The following is a 15,294-nucleotide window of genomic DNA, read 5'->3' on the forward strand; positions in this document are numbered from 1 at the left end:
CATACAAAACCCAGGCTCTGTGTTTATAAACACTGGCTAAGGCAGCTGACCTTTCTGAATTCATATTCAATTTCTACCAATTATTATCAACTATGATTTAAGAAATTTGATTAATATTTCCAAATATTAATATTTTGATATGTAAAATGTGATCAAAACAATGCCATCCATACCATTTTATATGACTGTAATAATTTGTAAGTTTGGTATATCAGAGTCTAACCAGGAAAAAAAAAAACAACACTTAAAACATTTGTAACAGGGCACTTAATTCTGGGAATTAGTTACAAGGGTGATATGGATTTGGGGAAGTCATAAAGGGAGGATGAAATAACCCAGAGATTAGCAATATCAGGAAGCTACTGCACCCTTAGATTGGAGGGATGAAAGATGGTACTGCTAGAGAACAGAAGTCATCCTTTCAAAGCTGGAACCACAACGGACCGATCAGAAACAAGATTGAACCACAGAGAGGCCACAGTTGAATACACTGCCCAGCACAGAGGAAGGTGAGAATAACTGTTTTTCCCTTCCCACTGCCCTCCCAAATCCCACCAGTGTCTTCATTGTTCAACGAAGCCAGAGCCAACTGACAAGGGATCCTGGGAGAGGCCCCGGAAGAGGCTCCATGAAGAATGGAGCAGGGGAAGAGAAAACAGATTGGGGGCAAGTGGGCTCAGGACTGGCACCATTTGTCACCAAAGGTCTTAAAATCAGCTGTGTAGTCTAGAAGATACTTAAGTGCTTATGCAGAGACTTTAAATGGCCATGGAGTAGAAAATACACTATCTAGGAGCACAGAGAAAAAGAAAGTTGCTATTATGGGCTGGGGATAATAGATGTCAAAATTAACATTGACTTAAATGCCAAGGTAAATATTTCTAGTGGATCACTGATATGGGTCTATGCCTTTTATTACTTGTGTACCTTATCTATATTATAAACATTTCAAATAAGAAGAGTACATATAACTGCCAACCAACGAAGGGTATCAGGAATCAAATTAAAAAAAAAAGTACAGTATTATTTGAGGTACTTTATTGATTTACAAATGTGAAGAAGCCATTGAGACATCTGAGTTATAAAAATGGAGACAAAATAAATAAAACAGCCTAAGTCTAGATGCAGAAATGAAGAGCAAAGCTGCTCATCCTTGTGGACGCAAGGTGGCCACTCATTCTAATGCCTTTCATTCACGATCAGTGGGGACAATAAGTCCTGCAGGATCTTGAATTGGTATCTATTCTGTTGACTAATATATATTTTCATATGCTAATGAAAATGAACTTGGAATGTTAAAACATATCTTATATTTTTGTTAATTATGAATCTCCTTGCATCATGATAATGTTGCATTTCCATTAAATAAGCTGAAAATTCAAGTACTGTGTTTGAAATATTTACAATGTCTAGTTTGGAAGTAAGCTCACCCTTGTAATACTACAATGACTTGGCTTTGCAGGTACCTCAGAGCAAAAAGACCAGTGAACCAGAATTCCTTTTACTGTGGTAACATAAAGCACAAGAGTCATACCCATCTCCCCAGACAATTATGAGGAAAGGAAAAGTCCTACTGCATAGAAACTCAGTGTCAGTGAAATTAGGAACAAAATGCTTGTATGTCTCCAAAGAAATTTTTGCATTGACCCATTTTCTGCCTTTATGGAGACAAGATCAGGTGGATCTCAAATGTTTTAGATTAGTTTGGATAACTTAATAGACATAGTCAGCTATTATAATTAACAGTATTAGTTTAAAGCTCACAGAAGGAAAAATATGAAGCTAATGCTCTAGGTTAGAAATGAAGTTAAGAATAAAAAAGGAAATAAGTGTTAACTTAAGGCAGAACCAAAGCTCCAGCAGTGAGGTGGGGTCCTTTATTATTAAAGGTAAAGCCTTTTAAAAGTAAGGCTACACAAAGTATATGAATTTGGTCAAATTTGATTTTGTTAACATGAAGTTAAATTTCTTTGAGATTGCAATAGGGGTCCTGTCTACTATGTTTGTATCCTAAAGGATTAGAAATATGGCTTTATTTCTTCCTACACTAGTTGACTTGAAAGTCCTATGTTTTTGTCAAACAGCTCGCAAATGAACTTTGCAATAGTGTAAAGTGGAAGAGCAATTACCACTGCTCACTTATTTTCAGTGAATATGCCCACATTTGTCTCCTTCAGGATTACATAGAAAGAACATTGACAAGTATATAACTCTTTTAACCTAAACTGCAAGGCATTATTATTGCTGACCTTTCCTTTATTGTTCTTTCTTGAAAATTATAAAAATAGTATTTGAATTTCTCAGTGCATTTAGTGTTGCCTAAATGAGAATATATCATTCTGTGAAGTGTGAGGAAATTTCTAAAAAGTCAATCAGTTTATAGTTTTCAGGTAAAATGTGTCCCTTTTAAATTCCTTTCTAAACCTGTTTCCTCTGGAATATGTAATGTGAAGTGAAATTGCTTTGTACAAAGTGTCACTAATTATGTCACCATAACTGTATTATTTCATGTTTTATTGTATTCCTTAGATTTAAATGGTCTCTAATATGTTCAAAGTTAATATCTGATGAAAACTTGTTAATATGTAAATAGTTTGCTTAATGAAGTAGTTTCTACAGAAAATGGGAGTATATCATGTGATCATCTTTGAGTGAATAAAGAGAAAACCTCAAATGATTTTCTCTTTGGCCAGCTGCACTTTGCTACGTTCAGGACTTTAGATTTTTCAGGAGTTCACAAACATGACTGATGTGAATCTGAGTGTGTTTACAGTCTTCACATTTTCCTTTTTAATGTGATTTTTATTATATTGTGATTATCTTTTAGAGGCTTCAATTTATTGTCAGCCTGCATTTTTTTAATAGTAGGAAACTACTTCTTCTGAGATTACCAATAAAATATAAAAGATAATTTTATATTTTGCTTTATATGGATTCCAATTATTTAATTATTAAGGTGGTAATTTATCAGTAACTCATTAGAATAGTCCATGATTTTTAAGGAAGAATTATGATTTTAACAGGAAAATGCAAGAGAAATTTAAATTGTTTTCCATTGAAAAGGTGGAACATTGTGATTTAGAGCGGTTAAGCAGCCCAAGGAGAGAGAACTCTATTTATATAGCTAAGAGTGTAGTCATATGGTTCATAAGAATGATCTGAGCATCAGAAAGCATGAATCTCCTTGGACTCTGATTTGTTTATGTTGAGGTTCTTTTCAATCATGCTTCATATTTTGCTGTTAAAAATAAGTTGACTATTTTTTTAGTATCAAATGGCAAAATTTTTTCTCTTCATCCCTTACCTCATACATAGGCTGGGGAGGAAATAGATGACGCTTGACTTATAAGTCTTTCTTTATTTTTACTTTTTCTTTTGGAGTACTTAATGGTTTCTGAAGAAAAAAAGAATAATCTAAAGGTCACCCCTTGCCTCTTTGTAACTAGTTAGGGCCTGAAATCTGAGGGTAACCATTTCTCTGACTTTCACAGTCGGTCCATTTTCTAGCATCTCCTTAGAATAGGGGCGTTCTTCTTATAAAGTGTAGTGATGCATCAGTAATACATTTACATTTTATATTTCTCAAGAATTTTCACTCAAAAATCCATAACAATATCTTAAATATACATGAAGAGCTTGACAAAAAAAGCCTGCTACTTTGAATAGTAATTTTCAAAGTGCTTTTTTGTACATTATTCCATTTGTTACTAAGAGTTATAGAACTTCTCATGAATATAGATTAGAAAAGATGTACTTTACAGAGAAAGAAATTGAAAACTCAGTGAAGAATGTTTTTCCAAAATAAATGGAGTACTCTTAGAAATGTGTTGTTTTGATTTTGGATTGAAGACACTGCACCAGATACTTTACTAGGCCATAGCTCCCAGAAATCCCAGTGAAACTGACACTGCTTGCCAATAATGGGAATTCCCTCTCCATAGAATATTTTTGTCACCTGTGGAAACATTAACTTTCCTCTAGAATTCTACTATTGGAAATAATCTCTACATTTCCCACTGGATTCTTTCATCATGGAGATTTTTATCTCCTTTTACAGGAATTAAGAATTATTCATATACATGCTTCCCCTAGATTGTAAAGTCCAAGACCAGGATTGATTTATCTCTTGTTTTCCATAACAGCTAACAAACTGACTTTCATATTGTAGTGCTTAACATGTATTTGTTCATTTAATAAAATAGGTCACTATGATTTTGAACATCTCTAAGAAAGGAAACTAATGTGAGACTTTGGATGAAACAAACATAGCAAAACATAAAGGAACTACCAAAAATCTAGTAAGAAATGTTTTACTAAGTTCTCTAACAATCTATGCAAATAGATCAGTATCTAAACTGAAAGAAGTTTGTGGGAATATAAGTTAAACAGTTACAATAAGAACCCATGAAAAAGTCTTTAAGGACTTGAATTTAAGTCCTTATTAAAGGCCAGATGGAAAATTTACATTTAACTTGTGCAGTGGGTGATGTGAGGTGTGACATTTTGTGGAAGTTGGGTGACTTCATTTGTACTGCAGAATCTACAGAGAATAGAAATATTCCTGTGATATGTTCATTCCATTAAAAAAAAATGGAATGAGTGAAAAATGACTCTACATGACATACCGACAGCTCTTAAGGCAAAACAACACGCTAGAACCAGTGTGAAATCCTCCTAATTTAGGTACTTTTGGTGATGGGAGTTTGGAGTGAAGTAGCATATCGTTACATTTACTTATGCCTTGTAAGTCATTTTTTAAAAATTCAGTACCTTTAAAGTAGAAATATTAACTTTTTTGACTCTTAAAATAATAAACAGGCAATCTTCTATCCTTGAGGATTTTTGTCTCTAGCAAGAAGATAAAGGGGCTGATCGTACTGCTTCTGCCATAGTCATACATATTCCTAAGATTTCTTAATCATAACCTTATGGTTTATACAGGTTACATATGTGAAAATGTTTCTGAGTATTTCACTTTCACCCTGGATGACTGCATAATGATTGAGTTACAGCATTATGTAGTAATCTAGTCTCATTTAAATCAAGTAAATCAGACAAATTATCCATGCCCTAAGCAAAGGCAAACATACATCTAAAAGTCTAAAATAATTTAAAGTTTGGCACTATAGATATTCCACAGTATTAATTCAAAATTTCTTCTAGTCTTTCAAATAGATCCCTTTGTTCCAATGAACCTTAATGGTTAGTATATTTGTTTGGGAAATTTTCAATGAAATCTGGGGATTTAAAAATACTTAGTGTAGTTAAAAAACATACTATCTTTTTATGGAAACTTTATAATACATTGTAGCTCAGGAATGTTAAACTTTACTATTCATTTGATGTCACAAACATCAGTACATTCAAGAGTTCATATATTTATTATAATCAGAGAGATTAGAAGCCCTTAGGTGCCTTTTTGCAAATGTCTCTCTCTCTCTCTCTCTCTCTGAAGTTCAGAGGTTTTTAAGGCACTTCATTATTCACATGACATTATTACAATAGTTCTTAAATATTCCAAAAAACAATATTGATAACATTGAGAGGCATCTGGTCATAAGCAGATGTCTTTTAGGTAACTTAATTCACGTGTCGAGAATCCTCAGAGAAGGCCAACATGTGATTCACATCTAAAGGCTTTCCTAAATATCTGGTAAAAATTGACATAAAGATTACCATTTATATGAAACAAGTGTTTACTATTTTAAACATTATAGTTGACACGCCATTTAAAAAGCATGGTAGAACAAAAGCGTTTAAAAACCTGTTAGTATTTTAAAACTATGTGGCATTAAATCAAGACAGTCTTTCTAGCAGTTTGGTATTCATTCATGTCAGTTATCTCAAAAGATGTGTAATCTGTAGTTTATGTATTTTATACATAATTTAAGTTAAATAATTTGAATTAATTTGCAATCACTAGCACTGAACAAAAATAGTTTACATTGACTTAAATATATATTGATGGTACATAGTTATTTGTATCTACATATAATTATGATTTTAAGTGTTTGATATGGCTCCTTCATCTGACAAATTAATTTATTAATATTCAAAGTAAAGAGTATGAAACACGAAATTTTAAACAAGGCATTGAAAAATCATGGATTTTTTAACTTTCTTTAGGGGGTTATTAGTACAAAACAAAGTAATCCAGAGATCTTTTTAACACATCAGACTGCTAGACAAATACCAATCGTTGCTGGGATACCAGCAAGTGATAGGGAGCTCACTACCTGACAAAATATTCTACTTCATTACTGCATAGCTTTAAGATTAGAAATATTAATCTTATGTTAATATTATGTTAATTAATCTTATGTTAAATGAAATTGCAAAGATATTTTCATGCAGAGATGACGTGGCTATAAAAATTACAGTTGCATTACTTCTTCTTGATATTATTACAGTTAAGTGCCAGGTACCAGGTCAAATAATCATGGATCTTTGATGGGTACGGGCCCTTGAGATTTTTCTTTACTGCACGGCCTAAAGTTCTAATGTGCACGTGAAATCTCCCAAAGTGGAAAATGGAATGTGGCATTTATTAGAATTTGTCTGACCCAAAGTCACCGTTAGTAGACCTTCTTCCACAAAATAGCAGTTGGGGGAATACTAGGAAAGAGGGTTGCTCAGTTCCCGGAGCCCCTTGTTCCTGTCCACTTGTTTCCCTCAAGACTGGAGATGCATTTAGGCCAGTACCAGTATGTCTGGGGTGGGTGGCTGTGTAGGCTATCAGCCAGCATCGTCCCAGTTGCCAGATGCCCATTCTGATTGGCTGTTTTAAGAAGGCACTGTGATGCCTTACTGGTTCTTATATATTTTCAATACTTTTTATGAATATCCTTAGTGTCTTAACCCAAATATGCAAGACAAGTAAGGAAGGAGTATAAAAGAGATATTTGGAGGAAGAAAAAACATACTCCTAATGGCTCTCTTCTCTTGCCACATTCAGAAACAAATTAGCCATCTCTTTTTCTGTGTTGATAAGAATATATTGTTTGAAAAGGTCTTACTGGTGAGAGCTGTTGTTGAATTAAGACAAAAATGTAAACTATATAATGAGGATAATGCCATGCATTTTTTTAACTTTTTAAAAATTTTATGTGGAATTTCTAGCAAGAAAATATGAAGTGAGCTAAATAGGTTTTACTCAATATTATACGATCCTTACAATTAGTTTATTTAAAGTATTTACTTGCTAAGAGTAATGCTTTAACAGATTTTATGATAAAACGCTTATTTCATTTTAAAATAGAAACTGAATACTAGCAAGATTATTATTCATCAAAGTAAACATAAAGGTACTGACCCTGAAAAGGCTTATTTTACGAATGTACATTTGTAATTATTTGGTTTAAAAAGTTCATTCCAGTAAGCAAAGTAGGGAGTTAATAGGTCCCATTTGTAAATAGGTGACATAACTTATTGTAGTGTTCAATTATCTCTGGTCCATGAATTGTTCAATTATGCAAGCACTCATCTGCCCTAATAAATACTCATTAAGGTGTGCATCTGTGCCAAAAATACACATTTTCTGTAGTTTTACTATGTATGAACACAGTAAACTCCAGAGAAAAGATGGACAGCACCAATAAAACCTCTGGAATCTAGATATAATTTGAAAAAATTAGATGCCCATTAAAGAGCAATAAAATAGGTTTGTTTAGAAAAATGCATTAAATTATCTTGTTAGGTACATTCCCTGATCGGAGAGTAATAAATGAAGTCTCACATTAATATCCAAGCCCTATTTTTTTTTTAAAGGAGAAATGGTCAAGGGTGAAAGAAAGAAGAATATCACTCAAGTCATAAAGTTAGAATAATAAATAGCACACAGGCTCGCCCTATAAGTTCTTCAAACTCTGAAAAAAGGAGAGTTCATGCATCTCATTCAAACTTCAAAGCTACTTTCTCCTTTTTATGTTTAAACCAAAGCTTTCAAGAATGGAGGCCAGGTTTCCTTTACAATTTAAAATTCAAAGAGGACCACTTTGAAATTTAATAGAGCAGTGTTTGCTAAAGTAAACATTTTAGTCACAGTGACAGCAGATGCCTCCGTGCGTCCGCAGCCTTTTCTGTAAGTATTAAAGCAGTGCTTCAAACTATTGGAATGTCTCTTCCCTAACAGCCATTCAAGAAAGATATAGATTTCACGGACTGCAGCATCCTCCTTCTCCAAACAAAATGCACCTTTAGCATAAAGCAATTTTGAGACTTGGAAATTTCTGATGACACTTTCTAAAGGTGCGCTTTAGAAAAAAGCTAACAGGAACACTGAAAATGGGGATCCCAGGTTCCTGTTAAAGGTTTTTACTGCCACCACCCTCATCCGCAACCATATGGGCCTGGCGAAAAAGGCCTCGGGAAGGAAGAGAGAGAAGTGGGTTAGACAAGCACTTATGGTGATCAACACGTGGTGTGAGAAGCCTTTTGTATTACCATAAAGTGGGTTACTAACACCGCTTGGTTGGTGTAAGGCGCTGTTTCTTTTACGATGCATACCAAATCCAATTACGGAGAAAGAAGGGTGGAAATTCTCTTCTTATTGAGAGCTAAACCAGCTTACTAAACCATGTAATTTTTTTCCAGTAAGCCTAGGACATAAACATGTATATGTAATAAAAGTCTTTTCTCCATGCATTGACAACTACATGTTATCATTTTTTTCATTCTTGCTATTTACTTGTTGTTTTAAAACATTCAATTATATGTCATTCAGAATATTTTTAGATGGATCAAGAAATTGCAAAATTAATGAGAGAAGAACTTGGAAATTCAGTGGTCTATAAAATGCATTCGAAAAATGTTATTGCTCTAATTTCGATTAGTTTGTTTTTCAGGGTCTTTATCCATATACTGTATTAGTCCAAATCAATTTGCTAATTTATAAAACTTTAATAGATTTTTTTCAAACCGTAATTAGAATTTCTCTTATTTTTATTATATCAAGCTAAAATATATTTTGATAATGTCCTGTAAAAATACTATATTTAGAAGTACATGTGTAGTATACTATCCATATGTTTACTGACAGCCTATAAATAGGAATAGGAAAAACCTCTTTTGGATTTAAATTCAATTTTAAAAAGACAAATAAAAATAATTTTCATAATTTTTCATGTTAGTTGCATAATCCTAACTTCTCAGTTATAAATATACATTGATCTCTAGAAATGTTAACTCCTTTCAATCCATGATATGTTTAAATACATTGTATGTAATGACATATGAACTTTTCTTCAAATGAAATTCAATTTAAAGAAAAAAAAACAAGAAAGGAGCCATATTTCTAAACACGCAAGAGGCAAATTCAAATGCATTCTTCTGTTTGTTGTGCTATCAGTTGAATATGTTTTTTCCCCTAGCACAATAATTGTAGCATTGCAGTTTTCTGGCAACAAATGGCTGCTGGGGGGTCACCAAATGTCTCTGATTTGCTACAGCGTTTAAGCTTCCACAGAAACTGTTTACTGCTTCATATACACTGAACGCCAGGAATGTTATCCTTTAAATCATGCCTAGCTGCTAATTAATGGATGTATAAATGTCTAACAGCCAAGTCTTTAAAGCAGAGCCATGAGTGAGTACAGCAGACATTCTGCATATAACTAAAACAGGCTTCTGATGAACCATAAACTCTGATTTTTCTACATAGCTATTGTCATGCTGTGTATCTAACCAGACTGAAGTACATTTGAGAAATTTGCTTTAAAGCCATCTGAAACTGAAATTATATTAGTAGTACCAGAAGGGTTCAGCCGTGCATTATTAGGTTACAGGGCTACATTTCTGTCTCTTCTGTGTTTCTCTTGGATGTCTACATTTTGGAAGCAAAACAAAGGCTCAGGATTCTGAATTGAATGCCCAGATCTGACATCATGTCATTGTGAGATTTTTGTCACCATAATTTTTGCACTTCCTTTTCTAAAAGAAATAGAAATTACTTTCAAAATATTTCTCTTATGTCTTTTTTTTTTTCCTTGATATGTTCAGGCATGATTGGCTGTAACACAACAGTCTAACGGAATCACCTAGGAAATTTTTACTGTATTTTGCATTTATTGAGCATACACACTACGTGTCTGGCACCACAGGAAACACTTTTACATGCATTGTTTCGTGTAGCCTTAAAAACGACGCTCCCCGCTACAGGGAAGTTTTAATTAATCTTGAGTATCCAGATGAGAGTCAGCGGGTTAGGAAATTAGAAATTTGCTCTGGGTTTCCCAGCTGGCTAAGAGCGATCAGAACAGTAAGCAAACTAAGCATTGGCTGACACCAGGTCCTTTAGCCAGGAGGTTCTATATATCACTCTCCCATTAGTCTTGACTTTACATGTTATGTCGATATTTTACCAAGTTTTTACATCACAACCAGAAAAACTGCTAGAACAGAAAGAGAAAATCACTCCAGCCTAGGAAAGTAAGGGACAGAACACGATTAAGCCAACAATAAAGAATGGCAGAAGAAACAAATCCAAGGAGATGACTCCAACTTTCCAAAGTGGTGCCAGGAATCTTGATTACCCTCTTATTTTATGGATTATCTTCAAATTCAGACAGTGATAGAAAGGTAAATTAAATGTAATAGACAAAATCTAGAGTGCCACTGTCTACCTACTGAAGCGTGACGGGAGAACAGACTCTGAGATCATTATACAGGGGGTAAAACTCCACCTCTAACATTTCTTAATTATTTGCCCCTAGGAAAGTTCATTGGCCTCTCAGAGCCTTGGTCTCCTTATCCTTCAAACAAAGCTTCTAAAATTATTGTGGAAATTACATAACCGTATATCTGCTGAATAAATGAAATGAATGAATAATCTAGAATCAAAAACTCTGATTTCGGGTCTAGCTCTGCCACGGGTTAGTGATGTGATTTCAAGCAAGTTACTTAAGTGCTCTTTCTCCAACTGCAGAAAGGCTTACTAATGCTCACTTTATAGGTTGCTGTAAGGATTCAGTAACATAATATTTGCGAAGTATTCCATAAAACAAAAAGACCTTTAACAATGATTGTTACTTGTTTATTGATATTGTTCCCCCAAGCCATCCCAAGAACCCTCCTTTTCTTTTAAGTTACCAGGCATCCCACACCTGCCCTTCCATAAAATGCCCTATTTTCCAAAATTATATATCTTCCATTCTGATAATAATTCTGTCCATTAATATAATGACTGTAACTTAATCATCCAAGGAATTTTTTTAACCTAATATGTATTTTTATTAGGCAAAATTCAGCCAGGGGTGCAAAATAAAGTTAAAAAAAAATGAAGATGACTGAGTGATGGTGACTCCAATGAAAACAGGTCTGCTCTGAGAAATGACCTAATTCACCAGCATGGCTAGGTCAGTGGGAGAGGGAAAAGACAGGCATCCTGTCCCTGGTACCCAGCATCCTCTGCATCTCACTGTGTATCAAACCAAAAAAGGACACCTGAGAAAAGACAGTGAGGAAAATCCCACATCTGAAGATCGCAGTGGCAGCAGTACTTCTAGATGTGAACAATGTGTGAAATGTGTGTGTTGTGAGTTTGTATTAGGCTGGGATAAGATTAGCTCTGCCCGTGTGAGTTCATTTAGCTTGAGAGCTGCAGTCTTTTTTACATATGCATGGACAGTTTATAATGGGGTGTTTTATTTGAAATCAATACTCATTAAATTTGAGAAAGAACTTTGAAAGTTTTAGGAAAATATATAACAAATGACAGCAGACATGTTTGCATTCATAAAACAGGAAACTTAGGGTGAACGGTAACTTACAGATCATCTAGTGCAATGCTCACCCAGGTAAGGAGAGGTAACCTTCCATGACAGGCGTGCTGAAAATCTTCAGGAATAAGGAATTCGTTACTCCGTGGTATGCTTTATTCCAATGTACAAATCCAACTGAAAACTGTTTATTCTGGACTAAATTTTGCCTCCTCAGAACATGAGTCTGATTCCAGTTATCTGGAATCTCTTCTCCATGACACTGTTTCGCCCATTTGAGGACAGATGCCACTCTCCACTTATTCTTCTCTTCTTTCCAAGCAGTCCTTTCAACAATGTTTCAAGTGATCATTCCCAGACCGTTTGCATGTTCTCTTACCCATGCTCTAGGCCAGTCCTAGTTTATTAATACCCCATCTGGTGGCACGGAACGAACGTAACACTTAATATTTGAACCCTTTAGTGCAGCTTACAGAGAGACCATTCTAACCTGTGATAGGGGGACCAGATTTTATGAATGCAGGCTGAAATGGCTTTAGCTTTATTACCAGTCAAATAACATTCTTGAGTCATACTGCATTTGTCATCAGGTAAAAGCTTGTTCTTTTTCACATGAACTATTAACTTGATAGAATTCCCACATCTAGTTTTTGAGCAACTGATTTTTAACCTAAATATGTTCCTTGTTATTTATCCATACAAATTTTATTCCAGTGGCTCCAGCCAGCTGAGATAAATTTGAATCCTCTTCTGTCATCTGTTGAATAAACTGTGTCATCTGCCAATCTGATAAAATGACTTATTTAAATGTAACAAAGAACATCTTGTTGGTGTTTATGACATTGGTTTTCTCTGGTGCCTAATGTTCCCCTTTAGAAATGATATCCACAGAGAAGTAGAATGTGTTCAATTAAATGCTTTAGACTAGAACTGAAATGGAGATGTCTGCCATCAAGGATTGTCAATAGAGTTGGTTAGTCAGAGATACAAACAATGACTTAAAAATGTACTGAATTTAAAAATAAAACTATGTACAGGAGCAAAGAACAGCTGATTAAGCTGAAGTCAGAAGTGAGTGTTCACAGGGATGGTTCTGGAAGGATGAGTAAGTAACTCACGTAGACCAAAAGGGAAGAAAATAATTGCCAGGCAGAAATAGCCAACGAGGGCAAAAATGTTACAGCATAATACGTTATGCAAACTTTTTCAAATTACTATCCATAGATCACCTGCACTATATCACTTATACAGTGGAAACTACTAATTCCTGGATTTCTCCCCAAACATCTAAAACAGTACCTCTAGATGGTGACAGAGAAACTACACTTGCATCAAGCTTCCTTGGTGATTATTATGCATGTAAAGATTTGGAAACCTCTGCTTCATGGTAGAAGGAATTGTCCAGTGTCATGGATTCACGGTGTTGGAAAGAGATGCAGTGGTAAACATGCACATGGTCTGACTGTGGAGGATCTCATGCGCCATTCTGAGGAATTTGGGAAGGGAAACCTCTGAACATGTTCTGCAGGGTAGTGAAATGGTCAGATTCATATTTAGGAAAATAAACATTGTCACAGTGTGAAAGATGTAATAGATGGGACAGTGTGTAAAGACAAGGAGATCTTTCCAAGATGCTAGATGTGATGAAAGCTTAATCTAGATCAGGAACCAAGAGACTAATGGGAAAAACTGATAACAGGATTGATGAGGATCAATGAGTATTTCAAATTTAAGTATTTAGAGAACCTAGCGAACAAATGTGTGTATATTTGAGAGTAGGGAGATAGAGAGGAGCCAATAATAACTTGGAAGCTTCTAGATATCTGATGCAGAAAGCTATCAATATTTTTGTATATAAAAATCAGAAGAAGATCTGTAATGTAGAAGGCAAAAATGAATCCAACTTTTGAATCATTTAGTGTTAAATACTTGAGTTTTGTTTATAGAAAGATATCCAGCAAAAAAAAATTGGCAATGTGAATCTGAAGTTTAGGAGATGCCTCAGAACTAGAGAACTAGGTTTGGGACCCATCATCAGATGTTGGGTGACTCCATGAGATTAGCATCAAGGAGGTGCCTAACAATAGTAAGACAGGTGAGAAGGAAGAGGACAGTGGGTGGTACACGGTTGATGCCAATGTTGAGAAACAGAGCCAAAAATAAGGCACTAATGCGGGAGCCTAGGAAGAAGCAACCCAGAGGCACAAGAAGAAACACAAGTAACCATGGTAATGAAAGCTAAAAGTAGGAAGAGTTAAAAAAAATAATGGTCAGAAGGGTCATTTACAGACAATGGAATAAAGACTTAAACAACTGGATTTGGCAAGAAGAACACCAGTAGTCTGACTGGAAGAAAAACTACCGTTTTAAAACGATTTTAACACTGGTTGTGCCCTTAACTAATTTTTATATAAATAAAAGGATCTTAAGATGAAATGATATTCAAGATGAAAAGTCATTTATTTTTTAAAAATAGTTTTCTAATATTTAGTTAATCATTTAATCCACAATCATAGTTTTCAAAAGCCAATCTTTAAGAGATTTTTAAATTTTATTTCAGGAGTGAATCAATAGCATCATCGTTTCATAAATGTATCATCAATAGTAGGATAATTTATGTTCTCACAATTAGGTGAGATCTTATGGTCTCTGCTCAATAAAGTAGAGCATGGAAAACCACTGTTCCTCAACTTTTAAGTAACATTTCAGTTGCTTTTCAGTTCACTAAAACAGAAAAGAGAACAGAAAAGATGTTACTTTCCATTTTAAACTGTGATAACTTTAGGACAGTTTACAGACATTCCCATTCTTTGTTCCAGCACCTGGTAGGATTGCATCTTCTCCTTCCCCTTGAAGATAGGCATGATCACGTAACAGGCTTTGGCCAATAAATGTTAATGTAAGTGATAGATTTCACTTCTAGACAGAAGTCTTTAAGAGTCAGTGTGCAATTCACCATATACATTTCCCTACCACAGTATCCAACAAAGCTCTAGATGCCTGATACGTTATCAGCCTGAAGAGTACCAGGCAAGCTAGGAGGGACGTGTGGACAAATAAACCTTTATTATTTTATGCCATACTGGTTTTTGGAGTTAATCATTACCTCAGCATGACCTAAACCATCCTGACTATACAAAAATTGTTACATGCTGATTACTCTGGTGAGAGTTCTATCTTGCCTATCCTCAGCAGTCCCTGCTCTGAGTAGTTCTCACTGCAGTATTCCAGAGATCAGACATGGTGAGAAGGTAAAGAGTTTTGTAAAGATAGTAGGGTCATGCTTAAAAATCTCTGCTTGTAGATGATCATAGATAAGTGGAGCATAATTTTTATTAGTGAGGATCTTCTAGATCAGTTGCAAAGTGAGATCAGAGAAATGACTGTATTTCTAAATACAATTAGTTCACACATATTAGATTAATCCAAAAAGATTCAACCCAAACAGTGGCGAAACTTTCCTTTCATCTCAGAATTTCTCTGGCATCAAAACTTTGGCCTGAAGACAAGGCTGGAGACATATTTGGCCATGTATTCTGCAGTGAAAATCCTCTGGTATGTTTTTTTATTGTAAATTCTG

This window comes from Delphinus delphis, chromosome 14 (assembly GCF_949987515.2).
Source record: "Delphinus delphis chromosome 14, mDelDel1.2, whole genome shotgun sequence".
NCBI classification, from domain to species: domain Eukaryota; kingdom Metazoa; phylum Chordata; class Mammalia; order Artiodactyla; family Delphinidae; genus Delphinus; species Delphinus delphis.